The following is an 18,711-nucleotide window of genomic DNA, read 5'->3' as shown; positions in this document are numbered from 1 at the left end:
AACAAGACAAGAACAAATTCTCTGGGTGGGGGAGGGGGATATGAAAAGGAACCAGAGTGGAGGACTAGAACTGAGAAAGCCTAGGGGTAGAGGGAGTGCAGAGTTCGATGGAAACGTCAGAAATTTCCCAATCCCCCCGCGCCGTCTGGCCGCTCGCCTCTGGGCGCAAAGACGCTGGTGGGGGAGGGCAGGCGGACTGCTGGACCAGTTTGGCTGCTCCGGGCGTGGGTGCGCCCCGCGGGGAGGCGGAGAGCGTCGCGGGCCTCCCTCCCGGGCGTTGGCGGCCGGTGACTCAGAGCTTTCCTCCCGCGTCCGCCCCGCCCCTCCCCTCCGCGCGCCCCGCCCCACGAAGGAGGAGCCTTGCCATCGTCCCCGCCCCAGTCTCCGGGGCGGGCCGGAGCCCGAGGAAGAGGAAGGGGACGAGGACAACGAGCGACGGGGAGGAGGAGGAGGAGGAGGAGGAGGAAGAGGAGGCCGACCAACAAGATGGCCCCTGCTGCAGGAGCAGCCTCAGCAGCAGCAGGTGGGAGGCCGGAGGCGGCGCTGGCGGTGGCGGCGGCGGCCGTGGCCCGGCGGCCTGGGACAGAGTCAGAGTCGACGGTGGCGGCGGCGGCGGCGTTGGCTGCCGCGGCGGTGGCGACGGCCGCGGGGACTCGGAGCTGAGAGGAGCTGCTGCTCGGACCAGCGCGGTGAGCGAGCGGTAGGCGGCGGCGGCGGCGGCGTGGGGTGCGCGGCGGCCGCCGCCCGGCCCCCGTCGGGAACAATAGGCGGCCGCGGCGGGGAAGGGGCCGTCCTCGCCCGTCCTCCACCCCTCGGCGGTAGCGGCCACCCCTCCACCCCCCGGCCCTCGGCTTCAGCCCCGCCGCCGGCGGAGGGGCTTGTCAGCGGCCCGCGTCCTTAGGCCTCAGGCCTCCGAGCGCCGCCGGGAGGGCCTGCCTGGGTGGGTAGGCCGTGGGGAGGTGCGGACGCCGCCCTGGACAAGGGGAGGGCGCGGGAGACTTCGGCCGGAGGGAGGGGGCCCGAAGGCCGCCCAGCTCGGCGGTTACTCCGAGGGCCTCGGCGGGTGATGAATGCGCGCAGGAAATGCTTTTTGGACCCCGGGTCGGTGGGGGGTGGGGAGATGAAGGCGTCTGTAAACTGGTACCGCCTCCGCCTCCTGGCACCCGGGGGCTGCTCCCCTCCCTAACCCCTGAAGCGCTCCCCTTGCTCGGCCAAGTGGGTTTTAACGGTGTCCATTTCCCTGAAAGCTCTAGGAGGTCGAGCCAGATGGTCTTTCTTCCTGCTGGCGATCGGGAAATTGTGTATGCGGGTGTCTTTTTAAAAAAATTTAAGTGCAACACCAAAAAACAAACAAGGTAAAATGTGATTATCGATAAGGGATGGGGAGGGATGGAGGACTAAGGGATGTTCTTAAAACATCTCTTGGCATCAGTTCTCTCTAAACATCAATTATGCCCACGTCCCGGGTGAGAGTGAAACAAGGGCTCTTTTGAAGCAGTAATAATATAACTCTTGACATCCCAGAATAGTCCATGAAACTGGAAACAAAGCCACTTACTGGCAACGCGAAGACAAATTGTAATGTTTGAATAGAACTTTTCTTCGAACGAACCGTTTTGAATTATTAATGTGCCGCATAAGAAACAACATTAACATAGAATGGACCTAACGAAACATTTCTTCAGGAGGGAAGTGGTTCGTCTTCAGGCTAGAACTTCTTGTGTGCTGTCTCAGGCTCCAATTTTGCATTTCAGTAGTTTGTTCTAAGACTAACCTTTCCTGTAAGTTTGATTTCTGAAGCAGATTTTAATAAGGTTTCAAAACTTTTTTTGTAACTTTCAAAAACTAGAAACAACTGTTCTCTTTTGAATGTTGAGGTTTATGGAGAGGCAGCTCTTCATCGTATTTGCCCTGGGGTAGTGGCGCCTGTGATTTCAACTGTTAACTGCGACTACTAAATTTAATTTTTTGAGGCTTCCACCACGTCCATTTCCAAGTGGGGGCGGGGAGAATGATTCAAGTTATTTCTATTTCAGTTTCTACCTAGGTATGCAGAAATTTATATTAAAATAGTTTGGATGCATCCAGGAAGATTGCTTTCCACTATTTAACATAACATTCAGTTGTGTGGTCCAGTCTAGTTTGTGTTCTTAAAAGGAAGATGGGCCTGTGCAGAGAAGATGCCAGTTAGTATCTTTCATCCATCTTTAGGGTAAATTCCTAATTAGAATTTGTGTCCTAATTCAAAGCATTTTTAGGTTATGTGAAGTTTAATGTACGGTGCTAGTCCTTAATTCTTTGATGAGAATTGGCAGTAAATAGGCAATTAAATAAACACAAAGGTTGAGCTGTCTTATTGTTTAGGATTGAAGTATAGTGGGTAAATGTGAATAACTTTTATGCCTAGGATAAATAATGTGGATATTTTGATTTTTAAGTGATGGGGAAAGAACAGCTTTCACATGCCTCCAGCTAATGTGAATGTTCTGGGAATAAGTTTTTGAAAGGACACTTTTTTAAGTGCTTAAATTCATGATTTTTTTTTTTTTTTAATGCTGAATTTTGTTAGGTCAGTACAAAATGCAACTAAAGACAAGTTTGTAAATTGTAAGTGGTTAGTGTACTTTGTTATGAAAAAAAATCTCATCATGTCGTGACAGGGACTGATTTTCCTCATACTTAATATCGGTTGCCTGACAACATTTTTTAGTGTTAAGGGTTTGTGTTTGAAATTGGATGTTGATCCAACAATTTATGGGTTGAGTCTGGGTCCCTATTTCTGTTTAATATTGAAAAATCTTTTAGAGAGTTCTGGTTTTAATAAGTGTCAAAACTCTTTTAAGATGTGATCCCTGCATTGTGATATTTTATTGGTGTTTATTCTGATAATTTAAGTTTCTCAAGTAGTATTTAAGAATTTCCTTGTATTTTCTTCGTAATATTAGAAGTTAGTATATTTGATTCATTTGAAGATATTTGAAAAGGATTTTTGTAGCTAAAAGTTAAATTTTTAAAGCATCTTTGTTAAATGAGTAAAAACATTCTCATTTAATCCTATTTAGGCTGTAATATTTTGTGGTATTGTTCTCACTTTACATACGAAGAATCTGAGGCTAGGAGAAGCTATGTAACTAGCAAAAAAGGCCACATAATTAATAGGTAAAAGAGCTTACTCAAACCCAGGTCTTGTGGCACAAATTAGATGCTTTACTACTGCCACCATGTGTCTCAAGGTTTAACTTTGAAGCCTCTCCTATGTCGACAGATTCCTTGTTTTGGCCACAAGCTATGCTTTGTAATTCTGTACTTGTCTTTAGCCCTAATAGCTTTTCTATTAACATTATTTGTACCCTGCCAAATATTCGCTTACAAGTTTGAGAAAGTATGTATTCATGTGAATTACAAATGAAAGACTTATTTTTACTTTTAGCAGTTTTGAACGTTGTTGATATAGAAACTCCTACCATTTATATAGGACAGATTTATAGTATCACTCTAATGGCTTCATGGCTTTAATTTGCTATGTAAACAGTTACGAAATTGTGCCTTTGAAATACTGCATGGAAATTTAAAAGTGACTTTAGAAACGTTCAGGGATGTTAAAGTTGGGTCAGCTAACATTTGAAATTCTTCATTTATGCTTTTTTAAAGCCATAGCCCGTTTAGAATTCTGCAGAACTTTTGTTTCTACATCTTGGGGTTTGAATTGGAATTTTATGAGGGTCTAATCAGCCTACTCTCTGATAGATCTTGTAAGTTGTTGACACCCAGCAAAGTGAAGAATGCGCTGGTAAATGATCCTTGTTTGGTGGATGCCTCGGAGCAAGATGTTCCTTGGCAGGGTATACTGACCTGGTTTAGCTTTGGCCCTGACGTGCAGGAGTTCAGGTATTCTTTGGGATTAGATTCAGATGGATTTAAATTCTCACATTGGCCTGCATCAAAAACAGTCACAGATTTCAGTATCAGCCTGTTCTCTAGGACCCTCTTAAAGATCTCCTTCTCTTTTGTTTAATCCTGAAATCTATGCTAGATTTGGACCAGCTTTGGAGGTTGTTCCGGCATAAGATTAATTTGTCTGGCATTATACAAAGGAATATTTCTTATTCCATAGTTTCTTAAGGTAGATTCTACACATTTTCAAGTGTACAGTTTACTAATCCTAAATAATGATGTCCTACATCCCCGAGACAGTTAACTTTATAGCACATTTATTTATATCCATTACTGGTCAGACTTGTGCCTGTTCACTTCTTATGTAATATTCTTGTTTACTCTATGTGATATTAGACACTTGTTATTAATTCACAGTGTTTTCCTAATTGGTTGAGTTTTGGGAGAAAAATTCTAGTAAAAATTTGAGTTCGCCTTTCATGCACAGTTGAGCTGACTGAAATAGTGACCTGTTGTAGAGGAATAAATATTTTAAGGTTCATTTATATTTTTCATTGAGATTATTTACAAATGAATGTCATATGTCAACAATATTTTGATGTTTGTCAAGCATTTTAGCACCAATGTCAGTACTCATCTCACTGATTATTATCGTGCATATATGGTAATATTTAACTTAATATTATCGTGCATATATGGTAATGCATTTTATTTAAAAATCTCCAAGACCTGAATAGCATTTGAACATGGTAACAGTGTTTTTGAAGAAGAGTTCTAAAGGGGTCATTATTATATATATCTTAATATAAATTTTTGTGATGTTTATTTACTTATTTTCGAGAGAGAGAGAGAGAGAGAGAGAGAGAGAGTGTGTGGGGGAAGAGCAGAGAGACAGAGGGAAAGGGGGAGAATCCCAAGCAGGTTTCACGCAGTCAGTGCAGAATCCGATGCAGGGCTGGAAACCATTCAGATGGTGACCTGAGCCAAAACAGACTTGGACGTTTAATCAACTGAGCCTCCCAGGTGTCCCTTAACATAAAATTAAAAAAAAATATATTTTTTTTAATGTTTATTTTTGAGAGACAGAGAAAGTGCAAGCAGAGGAGGGGCAGAGACAGAAGGAGACACTGAATCCGAAGCAGGCTCCAGGCTCTGCACTGTCAGCATAGAGCCCAACGCAGGGCTCGAACTTAGGAACCACGAGATCATGACCTGAGCTGAAGTCAGACGCTTAACCGACTGAGCCATCCAGGCGCCCTGCATAAAAATTTTTTTAAATAAAATTCAGGTCATTTAACATAAAACTAATGATTTTATTTATTTATTTATTTTAAGTTTATTTATTTTTGACACAGAAAGAGAGAGTGCGAGCGTGAGCTAGGGAGGGGCAGAGAGAGAGGGAGACACAGAATCCGAAGCAGGCTCCAGGCTCCGAGCTGTCAGCACAGAGCCCAATGCGGGGCTCGAACCCACGAACCGTGAGATCATGACCTGAGCCGAAGTCGGACGCTCAACCGACTGAGCCACCCAGGTGCCCCAACTAATGATTTTAAAGTGAGCAGTTTAGTAGCAGTATATTCATGATGTTGTGCAGCCACCACTGTCTAATTCTAAAACCCTTTTATCACCCCCAAAGGAAACTGTACCCATTAGGCAGTTACTCCCCATTTTCTCCTCCCCCTGGTCCCTAGCAACCACCATTCTACTTTGTGTCTCTGTGGATTTAACATAAAACGATAGAGTCAAGATTAAGGAATAGTACTTTGTATAATTGAACGTGCAGAAAAAACTTGGGATAGGATTGTTAGGGATCAGAAACCATCTCATTCTTTGCATGCTTCTCTTGAGTACAGTAGGCAGACTGCCAGAGACTCTTTATGTAAGAAAAGTTGAAAGTCACAGCGATTTGCAGTTTTAGTTTTTGATCATTCCAAAAGAGTTCTACTCAAATTCTCAGACTCATTTCTATTTCCTTATTGGGTTATGAGAATTAACCAAATTATAATGTTCTATACAAATGTGAGCAACTAATACTTATTTTGCTCTTTGCAATTTGCCTTCTGTTTTCTCCCTCTCTTTTTTTTTTTTTTTATTTTTCTTAATGTGTAGAAGAAACTTGGAATGTGTAGGACTTAATTTGAGATGATACCAGAAAATGATTGTTAGGTTGAAATTCTTTGATCTTTATGAATCTGTTTTATAATTTTATTCAGCTGATCTTTGAGGACATTTAGAGTTAAAATTTGCCTGACACTATGCTATTAATCCCATGTTGAATAAATCTTAAAAACCTAGGTTTTGGCTCTATACCTGACTCCTTCCAAAAATGTAGACACTGTTATAAAAGCAATTGATTTGTAGCTTGTTTTGATTGGCTTAGTTCATTGAGAGAGAAAACCGTTGGACTTTTTTTCATTCTGGAATAAAGTATAATAAAGTTGGACTTCTGTAAATTTATTTTTCTAAGTAATCTCTATACCCAACATGGGGCTCAAATTCACAACCTCAACATCAAGAATCACATGTTCCACCAACTGAGTCAGCCAGGCACTCCTGATGTCTGTGAATTTAGAATTGCTCAATTTGAAGTTTCAATTTTGGGCTTTGGAAGTACTCTTTTATCCTTACCTTAAGTTCAAAATGGTACTCCCTTCCCTCCCCCCAATTAAATTGAAATCTTAAAACTTACGGTGTGAAGCACAGAACAGATTTCATATTAATAAGATTTTTTTAAGTTTGTTTGTTGGTTGGTTGGTTGGTTGGTTTTGAGAGAGAGAGAATCCAAGCAGGCTCCATGCTGTCAGGGCAGAGCCTGATGTGGGGCTTGATCTCGTGGAACTGTAAGATCATGACCTGAGCCAAAATCAAGAATTGGACGCTTAACCAACTGAGCCACCCATGTGCCTCATTAAAGATTTGTAGTAAGTTACAGGAAATCTATGTGGAGAAGAAAAATTTAAATTTTGATATTAATCCTCCCCTTTTTTTAAACATGATTTTAAATATTCTTATTCTCTTAATTGTTTCCAAATGTCAGAGTTCTTGATCAGACTTCAAAAACTTCAAAAGAAGTCCTTGGCAACCTCCAAAGTTACCTTACTAATCTCCTCTTTTTAGGGGAAAATTTATTTAGTTGTAAGAACAACTTAAAAAGTGATGAGAAAGAATTACTTAAGAATATTTACAACTCAATGCAGTAACATTCCTGCTTTTCTTTAATAGAGACTTTTTTCAGAAAAGTAAACTAAATATTTGTGTTTTTATATACACCTCATTAATTTTTGATAGTGACATTTACTGGAAAGCTAGTATAGTAAATCGAGATTCAATCATTAAAATAACAACTTTAAGGGAGATGATGTTTAGAGATCTATGCTTAAAAATATGGTTTAGTGGGGAGCGCCTGGGTGGCTCATTCAGTTGAGCATCTGACTCTTGATTTAGGCTCAAGTCATGATCTCATGGTTTGTGGGATTGAGCCCCACATCAGGCTCCATGCTGATGGTGCAGAGCCTGCTTGGGATTCTTCCCTCTTTCTCTGCCCCTTCCCTGCTCTCTTGCACACTCTTTCTCTCTCTCAAAATAAATGAACTTAAAAAAATATATATGGTTTAGGGGCACCTGGATGACTTAGTTGGTTAAGCATCCAACTCTTGGTTTTGGCTCAGGTCATGATCTCACAGTTCATGAGTTGGAGCCCAGCCTTGGGCTCTGTACTGACAGCATGGAGGCTGCTTGGGATTCAGTCTCTCTCCCTCTCTGCCCCTCCCCTGCTCACACTGTTTCTGTTTCTTTCAAAATAAATAAAGTTAAAAAATATATATGGTTTAGTGTGCGATTTGTGAATGAAGGAGGATTATTGTATTGTTGACTTTATTATAGAACAATATTTCATCTATCCATGTCCCAGTTTAGAATAAGAAGTATACAAAAAGTTTTAATTGTCACAAGATTAACGAGCCAGATCATCTGCACTAAGGCACTGGCTTAGGAGCTCTCTTGGTTTTTACATAATTCTAATAAATTTGATTGTTTTCTGATCCCACAGCAGATTAAAAGGTGCAAATTTGCTGTGGGAATAGAGGCACTATAGGTAAAATGGAGAGCAAGGGGACAGGCGACAGGGAAAAAACCACATTAGCTTGGGGCCTTGTAACAGACTCTGAGTATGTCATTAGTTTTTGTGTTGTGCTAATAACCTATTCCTGATGATAAAGTCATTGTGGGAAAATTCAATTATGTTTTAATTTTGGGAGTCATAAAAATGTACAGAGTACATTTGGACACAGGCTTTGGAGTCAGATATATCTAGGTTCTCATCTTCTATCACTTAAGCTTTATGATTCTTTATCCCTAAAAATAGAAATGGTAATTCCTTCCATTAAAGATTTGTTTTGAAGTTTAAATGAGATAACATACATAGTATAGTACCTGATATCTAGTATTGATTCAATAAATGTTATTCTCCTCCTTAAATTCTGTTCAACAAAAATCATTTTAGAACAATTTTCATCTAAAATATTTGAAAAAGTTTTGTTTTCCAAGGTACATATAAACTTTGTGTAAGTTAGGATTAAATATATGTGTACTTTTTTTTTTTTTTTTTTAAGATTTTACTTTTAAACAATCTCTACACCTGATGTGGGGCTCGAACTTACAACCTGGAGATCAAGTCACATGCTCTACTGACTGAGCTAGCCAGGCACCCTGTATGTGTACTTTTGAAGGTAGTGGTCAGGAATGAGATACCATTCTCATTTTCTTCCCACATCAGTCTTTCATTAGTATGGATCTGTGCTGTTCAGTACCAACCACTAGCTACAAATGGCTACTTAAATTTAAAATTTTTTCCTAGACTTAATTTTTTTTAGAGCAATTTTAGGTTTACAGAAAATTGTCCTGAAGATACAGAGTTTCCATATACGTCTTCCTTCTACAGTTACTTCTGTTAACATCTTGCATTATTGTGGGGCATTTGTTATAGTTGATGAGCCAGTTTTGGTAAATGGTTATTAACTAAATTCCATAGTTTATATGAGGGTTCACTTTTAGTGCTGTGTAGTTCTGTGGGTGAGAATGTCTTCTTTCACTTAGCAATGTAACATTTAAGGTTCTAGCTTGTTTCTTTTTACTGTTAAATAATATGCCATTTTATGGATAAATCTAAGTTTTAGTTAATTAAAATAAAGGAAATTTAAAATTTAGTTCCTCAGTTGCACTAGCCACATTTCAGTGGCTCAGTAGCCACATGTGCCCAGTTGTAATTACCATATTGGAAAACGAAGATCTAGAACATTTTCATCATCTCAGGAAGTTTCTTATTGAAGAGTGCTGATATAAACTATCCTCCCGGGGTGCCTTGGGTGGCTCAGTCAGTTAAGCATCCAACTCTTGATTTCATTTCGGCTCAGGTCATGATCTCGTGGTTCATGAGACTGAGCCCCACGTCAGGCTCTGCGCTAACAGCACGGAGCCTACTTGGGACTCTCACTCTGCCCCTTCCCTGCTGGTGCATGCTCGCTCTCAAAATAAATAAATAAACTTAAAACAAAACAAAACACCAATACTTCCAGCATCCAGTTCTCCATTTATATTCACTCTCACAGAAAGCTTACTTTACATGATCTCAGTTTGTCCTCGAGCCTACATTTCCAGTGCTTGTTGCTTGTGTTGCTGGCAGCCCTAAACTATACATAATAAACTTGATTCCCGGAAAAAAACAGCCTTTACAAATAAATATTGTCCATTAATGGTTTCCTAGGTTTCCTATCAGGGTATCATCTTTTGCTCCATTTTTCATTGTTCCTAAAATTTTATTTTTCTCTAAACCTTTTGAATATTTATCAAAGGTATACAGATCTCAGCTAAGAAATGGCAGCACTGAGATGAGAATCTAGACCTTCTTATTCTAGTTCTTTCATGGGCTCCCCACCAATTGGGGTTGCCTTTACAATCACTTTTGAAGAGGTAATTGGAGACCATTTGATTCTATGCTATAGAATTTTTAACAGTATATTTATAGGTCGAAACTATAAGTTTAATAAATAGTGATATATTCATTCTTAAACAATTAGAATCTTAAATGAAGACATTTATCCCTTTAGCCGATTTCTTTCTGTAATTCAGTTATGGGAAAATTTTTTGCTTTCATGTGTGAGTCATTTTAGGTAACCAAAATTAATTTCCAGGACTAATATGAATTGGCTGGTAAGGGTGAATAGAATTGAATTGAACATTATTGACATCCAGAATTCTCTGCTGGTACCTGGATATTACACTTGGATTCTATTCAAACTACACTTTAATTTGTAAAATCCAATCGGTTACCACATGAACTTTAACTTGCATCTTTTTTAACTCATCATGTTAAAGTTTTCAGAACTTGAAAAATGGAGAGCCTTGTGTTAGTCTCTTTTGCTTGCCTTTTTTTTTTTTTTTTTTTTTTTTTTGTGATAAGTTGTACCTCTAATTTTGCTGATACTGTAGCCATTTTATGTTAGGTCTTGATTTGACCTTCCCTGTACACTGACTATGCTTGCTCAAAAGTCAGTTTTGTGGAGCCATTATGTTAAAGAGTAGTAGTCTTTCATATTTTAGTACTGTACTTAAAAAAACTTAGATTTTTTTACCTTCCTTTTGAAATGCTTTCCCTATAATTACTGCTTTTAAAACCCATGTTTTATGTGTCAAATTTTGTATTAGTTACCCCATTGAAAGCAGTTTTTGAACTGTTTTTGATTAAATACTCTTTGCTGAAGTCTGGCTTTTCTTTAAAATTTCTAGAAATTTTTTAAAAAGGGTGAGGTTTTTCATATATTTAGAAAAATTGAGTTACAGGTTCCGTGGATTGACTCATTATCTAAGTCATTTTTTTTCAGAAATGTCAATTTATTATGTAGGTATGCAGTTGATGAAAACCTGTTCATAAGAGCATAGAAGCCCCTTCTAGTTTTTCCTTCTACTGCTATCAGAAAAAGAGATGGTTTTGTGAAATAAGAAAGTCCTTATAATAATAGATAGATCTCTAAATGCATTTAAGAACAACTTAGGGAAGCGCCTGGGTGGCTCAGTTGATTAAGCATCCGACTTTGGCTCAGGTCATGATCACACGGTTAGTGGGTTTGAGCCCCGCGTCAGGCTCTGTACTGACAACTCAGAGCTGGTAGCCTGCTTAGGATTCTGTCTCCCTCTCTCTCTGCCCCTTCCCCTCTCTGGCTGTGTCTCTTTCTGTCTCTCAAAAATAAATAAACATTTAAAAAGTTTTAAAGAAAAGAACAGCTTAGAATATCACAAAACCCACAATAAAGCATCATTGAATATTGAAGTAGTAGCACCTAATCTCCTAATGATTGACATGCATTAGTTAATTCATTGTACTCAGTGTCAAGATAAAACTCAACAGCTTTTTAGATGCATAATGACAAAATGGTGAGGGGATTGAAGGGGAAAGAATTAAGGAGTAAAATCCTGTCAATAGATTCTCCATATTTGGGAAATGTTTCACATTGTTGATTTTTTAAAATTCTTTTTTTTAAGATGTTTTAATTTTTCTTTTCAGTTTATTTATTTTGAGACAAAAAGAGCACAAGCAGGGGAGGGGCAGGGAGAGAGGGAGAAAGAGAATCCCAAGCAGGCTCTGCATTGTCCGTGCAGAGTCTGACACGGGGCTCGAACTCACAAACTGTGAAATCAAGACCTGAGCTGAAGAGTCGGATACGTAACTGACTGAGCCACCCAGGTGACCCTAAATGAAGACTTTAAAAACAAAAAAAAAAATTTTTTTAATGTTTGTTTATTTTTGAGAGAGAGTGTGAGCAGGAGAGGCAGAGAGGGAGACACAGAATCCGAAGGAGTCTCCAGGCTCTGAGCTTTTAGCACAGAGCCCGATGCAGGGCTCGAACGCACAGGCCGCAAGATCACGACCTGAGCCAAAGTCGGCCACCCAACTGACTGAGCCACCCAGGCACCCCTACTCTAAAAGACTTTTTAAGAGCAGTTTTATATTCACAGCAAAATTGAGAAGGTACTGAGATTTCCCATATACTCCTTGTTCCCACATGCACAGCATCCACCACCAGAGTGGTAAATTTATTACCAAAAAAAAAAAAAGATTATTTAAAGTTCATAGTTTACATAGGGTTCATTCTTGGTGTGGTACATTCTATGGGTTTGGACAAATGTGTAATGACATGTATTCACAATTGTAGTATCATACAGAGTATTTTTGTTGCCCAGAGAAATCCTGTGTTCTGCCTATTCATCCGTGTTCACCCCAGCTCCTTGCAGCCAGTGATCTTTTTGTCTCAGTAGTTTTGCCTTTTCCAGAATGTCCTGTAGTTGGAATCCTACAGTAGGGAACCTTTTCAGATGGCTTCTTTTAGTATTATCTATGTTTTTTCATACCCTAATAGGCTCATTTCTTACTTTAAAAAAATTTTTTTAATGCTTATTTATTTTTGACAGAGAGAGAGAAACAGAGCATGAACAGGGGAGGGGCAGAGAGAGAGGGAGACACAGAATCCGAAGCAGGCTCCAGGCTCTGAACTGTCTGCACAGAGCCCGATGCGGGGCTCCAACTCACGGACTGTGAGATCATGACCCTAGCCGAAGTCAGACGTTCAACCGACTGAGCCACCCAGGCGCCGCTAGGCTCATTTCTTCTTAACGCTGAATGATATTCCATCATCTGGATATACCACAGTGTATTTTTACATCTATTTACTGACGAGTATCTTGGTTGGTTGTTTCCAAGTTTCGGCAGTTATGAATTAAGCTGCTCTAAATGTCCGTTTGCAGGTTTTTGTGTAGACTTAAGCGTTCAGCGCCTCTGGGTGTATGGCGAGGAGAGTGACTGCTCGGTTGTATGGTAAGAGTATGTTTAGTTTATAAGAAATACCAAACCGTCTTCCAAAGTTGCTTTCCCATTTCGCATTCCTACCAACAATGAATGAGAGGTCCTGTTGTTCCAATTTTTGCCACCATTTGGTGTTTCTGTGTTCCAGATTTTGACCATTCTAATGGGGTGTGTAATGGTATCACATTGTTTTAATTTGCATTTCCCTGATGACTTATGATGTGGAGCCTCTTCCTATGTTTATTTGGAATATAATATTGTATAGTTGGAATCATACAATATGTAGTCTTTTCAGATTAGCTTCTTTGTCCTTATCTCTCTTTTTTTTTTTTTTTAGGTTTTATTTATTTAAGTAATCTCCACATCCAGTGTAGGGCCAACCCCAAGATCAAGGGTCGCACATTCTTCTGACTGAGCCAGCCAGGAGTCCCTATCCTTATCTTTTTAATCTCCCACTTTACCTTTCGTTTTACCTAGCTTATGGATATTTTTAAGGATATCTTTAATTTTGGAGGCATACTTTCTTCTAAATATTAAGTACCAGTATTAAAAAAAAATTAACTCATTTTGTGGTGATACATCCTGCTGTCCTAAGTCCCCTTGCCATTTTACATTATCTTTTATGTGAATCATCCCAATACTATCTTTAGAGATATGACATTTGTCACAGTCAGGCAGAATAGTGATTTTTTTCAGTCACATTCAACAATTATTGAGCAAATATTACATGCCCTGCAGCAATATGGACTTTCTCTTACAGAAAGAGCATAGGATATATTGGAAACATCAGAGCATCTAATACAGGCTTGGCTAAAAAAGATTCTTGAAAGAGCTTCCTGAACTGAGTGGGACTTACAGGATGAGTAGAGGTTTAACAGTCTAGATTTAGGAGACTGCTTGAGCCCAGCAAGACCTAGAGTGAAAAGAATGTATTGTGTGCAGGGAAAACGTTAATACTTCTGTTGGTAGAGAGTAAAATATGAGGCAGATGGTGATGAAAAATAAGATTAGAATGGTAAGTGGGGGCCAGATCCTGAAGATCTTTATGGCATGTTCAAGTTGGTCCTCCTTAGGTACCATCAAAGAAATTGTTGTTGATGTTACTTGTTTTTCAAATCAAGGTATAATATACATGCAGTAAAAAGTAAAAATCTTAGAGATATATCTTAATGACTTTTTACATATATACACGTGTGGTATAACAGATTACTACCTAGATGAAGATATATAGTGTTTCTAGCACCTAAGAATTCTTTTTGCTCTTTCCCAGACCATACTTTTCCCCACTGCCTCTCATCTTCCCCAACAGTTATGCTGACTTCTAACATCATAAACTACTTTGCCTCTTCTTAAATGAAGTCATATATCATGTATTATTTTTCCTTCCTCTATAAATTAAAGCCTTCAGTAGGTGCTATTTGGTATCTGGCTTTGTTCATTATGATATCTGTGAAATTCATCTATATTATATGTAACAGATCAATCTTTTTATTATTGCTGTATAGTATTCCATTTTGTAAATTAATCACAGTTTACCCATTCTACTGCTGTTGGACATTTGGGTTGTTTCCAGTTTGTTTTCAGCTTTCTATGAATAAAGCCTCTAAGAACATTCTTGTACATGTCTTTTTTTAAAAATTTATTTATTGTTTTAAGTTTCTTTATTCTGAGAGAGAGACAGAGAGAGTGAGTTGGGGAGGGGCAGAGAAAGAGAATCCCAAGCAGGCTCCGCACTGTCAGCACAGAGCCCGACGTGATGCGGGCTCTAACTTATGAACCGTGAGAACATGACCTGAGCCGAAACCAAGAGTGGGTCTCTTAACTGACTGAACCACCTAGGCACCACTTTGTATATGTCTTTTGATGGACAGAGTCGTCTCTCTTGTGTAAATACCTAGGAGTGGAATTTTGGGGGTCATTGGTAGACTTTTGTTTGGCCTAAGTAGATACTGTCAGTTTTCCAAAGTGAAATGTGCCAACTTACACTGCCTGAGAATTTCACATGCTCATATCATCTTTGGTATTGTTAGTTTTGAAAAATTTTAGCCCTTCTGGTAGATACGGAGTGGTATCTCATGGTCATTTTAATTTAAATTCTCCTCCTGTGTAAACGATGTTCTATAACTTCAGTTGGCATATTGTATACCCATTGGCCATTTGGATATTGTTGGAAAGGTTTGTTCATGTCTGTTGTCTGTTTTGTTTGTTTGTTTGTTTGTTTGGAATTGAAGCTTCTTATTATGGGATATACATACCACTATTAGTGTTGGGTGTTCTCCATTTTTTAATTGAGTTGTTTTGTCATGGAAGAAAACATAGGTGAGTGACTAGCAGCTGTGTGGAGGGTAGAGGGAGGCAAGACAAAGCTGGAGACTGAGGCCAGTTAAAGGGTAACTGTGTGGGGGCACCTGGATGGTTCAGTCGATGAAGCATCCGACTATTGATTTTGGCTCAGGTCATGATCTCAACGGTTCGTGAGTTCAGGACCTGGGTTGGACTCTGCACTGAACAGTGCTGAGCCTGCTTAGGATTCTCTCTCTCCCACTCTCTCTACCCCTCCCCTGCTTGTGTGTGTTTTCTCTCTCTCAAAATAAATAAATTAAAAAAAAAAAAGTTACTGTGTGATCCAAGTGAGAGAGACTATATGCTCTATGAGAGCAGGGTCATTGTTTCTTTCAGGGCTGTATCTTCAGATCCAAGGACAGTGACTGGTATATAGTTGTAGGCGCTGAATAAGTATTTTTTGAGTGGATGAATATGGGTCCTCAGGGAAGTAGAGATGGAAAGGAATATATAGATGTAAAAGATAATAAAAATTTTTAATAGGAGTAGAAAAAGATGGAATCTAGGATGATTACCAGATTATCAGATTTGTACATTTGTACATTGTCAGATTGAATAGTGGTGTCACCAAAGAAGCAAAGACTGCAGAAGGAATTGTCAGTTTAAAAATAGGGATGTTTAGTTACCATGTGACCTTGAGCTTATTACCTAACATATGTGCTTCAGTTTCCTTAACTCTAAAATTAAGCTTTGTAATGATACTAATAGGGTCATTGTGAGGGCTAAGTGAGATAATGCATGCAGAGCACTTAGAACAGTGCCTGGCACATAGATGTACTCAAAAAAGGTTAGAGATAGAAACAAACAAAAATCCCTATCCTTGTGGAGCCTACGTTTTAGGTTTTAGTAATGGTGGGTATACACTATAACAGAGCAAGTAAAACATAGCATTATTGGATGCTGAGAAATATTATGGAGAAAAATTAATCAGGAATGAGATGGGAAGGAAGTGCATGTGTGTGGTGGTAGTGGGATTGGGGTTGAGAGATTAGTTTTATTTTTTATATATTATTTTTTTATTTTTTATTTTGTTTCTTTTAATTTTTTTGACGTTTATTTATTTTTGGAAGAGAGAGACAGTGCGAGCGGGGAGGGGCAGAGAAAACAGGAGACACAAATTCTGAAGCAGGCTCTAGGCTCCAAGATGTCAGCACAGAGCCCCACATGGGGCTCGAACTCACGGACCATGAGATCATGACCTGAGCTGAAGCCAGATACTTAACCGACTGAGCCACCCAGGCGCCCCTATTTATTATTATTTTTTCAAATGTTTGTTTATTTTTGGGAGAGAGAGAGAATGAGCAGGAAGGGACAGAGAGAGAGGGAGACACAGAATCCAAAGCAGGCTCCAGGCTCTGAGCTGTCAGCACAGAGTCCAACACGGCGCTTGAACGCATAAACTGTGAGATCATGACCTGAGCCAAAGCCAGACTCTTAACCAACTGAGCCACCTGGGCACACTGAGAGATTAGTTTTAAATGAGGTGATCAAGTAAGGCTCTTCATAAGAGAATTCACTTATGAATGCTTGCAGGGAAATGAGGAAAAGGTTCAGGATTGGGGGAACAGTGGGGCAAACTGATGATAATTCTTTAAGACAAGAAAGCAGAGCTCCCTGTTTTTACCAGAGAGTGTAACATTAGTAGATTAAGATCTGTTTATTGTGCAACCCCCAGCAGTTAAACTTGCCTCAACCTTTTATCCCTTCCTCCCTGCAACACACAAACATACTACACAAACCTGAGCATGAATTTAATCCCCCAAAGGTCATCATTATGTATTTTGAAGGAAGTGTTTTGTGTTTAATTCTGCAGTAGTAGCAACAAATCAGTATATTCTCTAACAGTAGTTACTATTTGGGAGTCAGCAAAATATCTTCATTTACAAGTTATATACCTTTTATTTTATAAATCAGATACATTGTAGCTATAAGCTTCTGTGTTTGGAGTCCATGTAGTAATTTGTCCTTTTTTTTTTAAAGTCCTGAAATGTAATTTTTTGCCTGGGATAACAGTCTAGAAATAATTCTCAGTTGGAAAATGAATCCATACCTCTTATTTTGTTGTTGGATTATTTTTCAAGCATGTGCAATTGAAAATCACTGTGATTTTGTTTTGTGGAGATGGTTTGAATTCTATCAGACACATTTCATAAAAATAAACAAAGTAATGAAAATGTCCTTAAGTCTTGGCTAGTAGGTGACGGGGACAATACATTTTATTAACACTATTATTAAGTATGTTAGATTATGTCTCTAATGCAAAAATTCCCTAAGTCCGAGGATATACTCAAGGATCACCCACCTATACGCATCACAGGTGTGTTGCAGTTTACCTCTTCTGTGTACATCTCCCTGTTTTCTCTTTGTCGCCCAGTTCTAGAATCAGTCACACTCCTATGATCACCACCAAGGACACCTAAGGCACAGGCTCCCTGGGGAAAAGTAGAAGCAAGTAGAAGGAAAGAAGTGGGGGCTATTATTGTGATGGATATGTTGCTTGGTTTTCTTGAGTAAAGAGGGACTCTGTTCTCAAGTTTTGTTACTGACACCACTACTGTTTTTGTTACAGTTCACCACCAGAAATCTGCTGGGGTTCAAAATCCAAATGTCATCACTGCTTCAAAAATGACCTTATGAAGGGTATTTTTCTAACTGTGGTCAGTTTAACTGGAAGTGTTTTGTAATAGTTTAAAAAGTATGAATGTAAAATAAAAACCTAACAAATATAATGTTGAATTATTATAATATTATATAATATAATATTATTTTATAATAATTATTATAATTATCTTCGGAAGCTGAAACACAAAAGAATATATATATGTATACACACGTACATACTGATGGTTCCACTGTATAGAGTTTTTAATCTATGGTATTAGAAGTTAGGATAGTAGTGACCTTTGAGGAGGAATAAAAGAATAATGATTGGGAGGGATGGTGTGGGAGGCCTTCTGAGGTGTGGTAATGTTGTATATCTTGGGTATACAGTTGACCCTCGGAGCAGTTTGGGGGTTAGTGATGCCAGCCCCCATGCAGTGAAAAATCTGCTTATAACTTTTGACTCCTCAACTTAACAACTAATAGCCTACTGTTGACTAGAAGTCTTACCAGTAGTATAAAGTTGATAAACGTGTGTTGTATGTTGTGTATATTATATACTGTATTAAAACTAGAGGGAAAAAATGTTGAGAAAATCATAAGGAAGGTGAAATACATTTACTTCCTTACGTACTATATTATTGAAAACAAAAATGCACTTATAGGCAGGCCAGGCCAGGCCAGAGGCGGTACCAGGGGCAGGCCTGGTCCTGGCTTGGTGATATTCTGCACCCTGGTGACCTTGGCGGCTGGCTGGCTGTGGCGGAAGCCTGGAGGCACAATACAGAGGTCTCATCTGCCTGGCAGTGTAGCATTGACCTGTGCCACTGGCAGCTGTAGCCACATGTAAGTATAGCTGGCCTCCCAGAGACTCTGGGGCCTGGGCCCTGTTGGGGGGTGTTTGGTGGGGAGCCAGTGCCTGGAGGATTGGAGGTTGAGGCCACTGGATGTGTTCCTCTTTCAGCTCGGCCTCCTCTCTGCCAAGCCCCCCTGTGCCTGACTCACCCACCCCACATATA

General features: G+C 39.6%; 1 protein-coding gene across 4 annotated transcripts in view; it reads left to right on the top strand.

Annotated features, from left to right (window-relative positions):
• The first annotated feature begins 596 nt into the window (after positions 1 to 596).
• The window catches only part of RC3H1 (ring finger and CCCH-type domains 1), an 85,276-nt gene continuing 67,161 nt past the window's right edge, over positions 597 to 18,711 (top strand). Inside the window, exon 1 of one of the 4 annotated variants that reach the window (XM_049633991.1) lies at positions 597 to 689. The gene's annotated coding sequence lies outside the window, so the exon portion shown is untranslated. Of the gene's footprint in view, positions 701 to 12,396; positions 12,761 to 18,711 lie in introns of those variants that run through there. The other 3 variants (XM_049633993.1, XM_049633995.1, XM_049633992.1) reach the window with 3 other exon arrangements.

Source organism: Panthera uncia, chromosome F1 (assembly GCF_023721935.1).
Source record: "Panthera uncia isolate 11264 chromosome F1, Puncia_PCG_1.0, whole genome shotgun sequence".
Lineage (NCBI taxonomy): Eukaryota > Metazoa > Chordata > Mammalia > Carnivora > Felidae > Panthera > Panthera uncia.
This window is presented reverse-complemented; position numbering and strand designations above follow the sequence as displayed.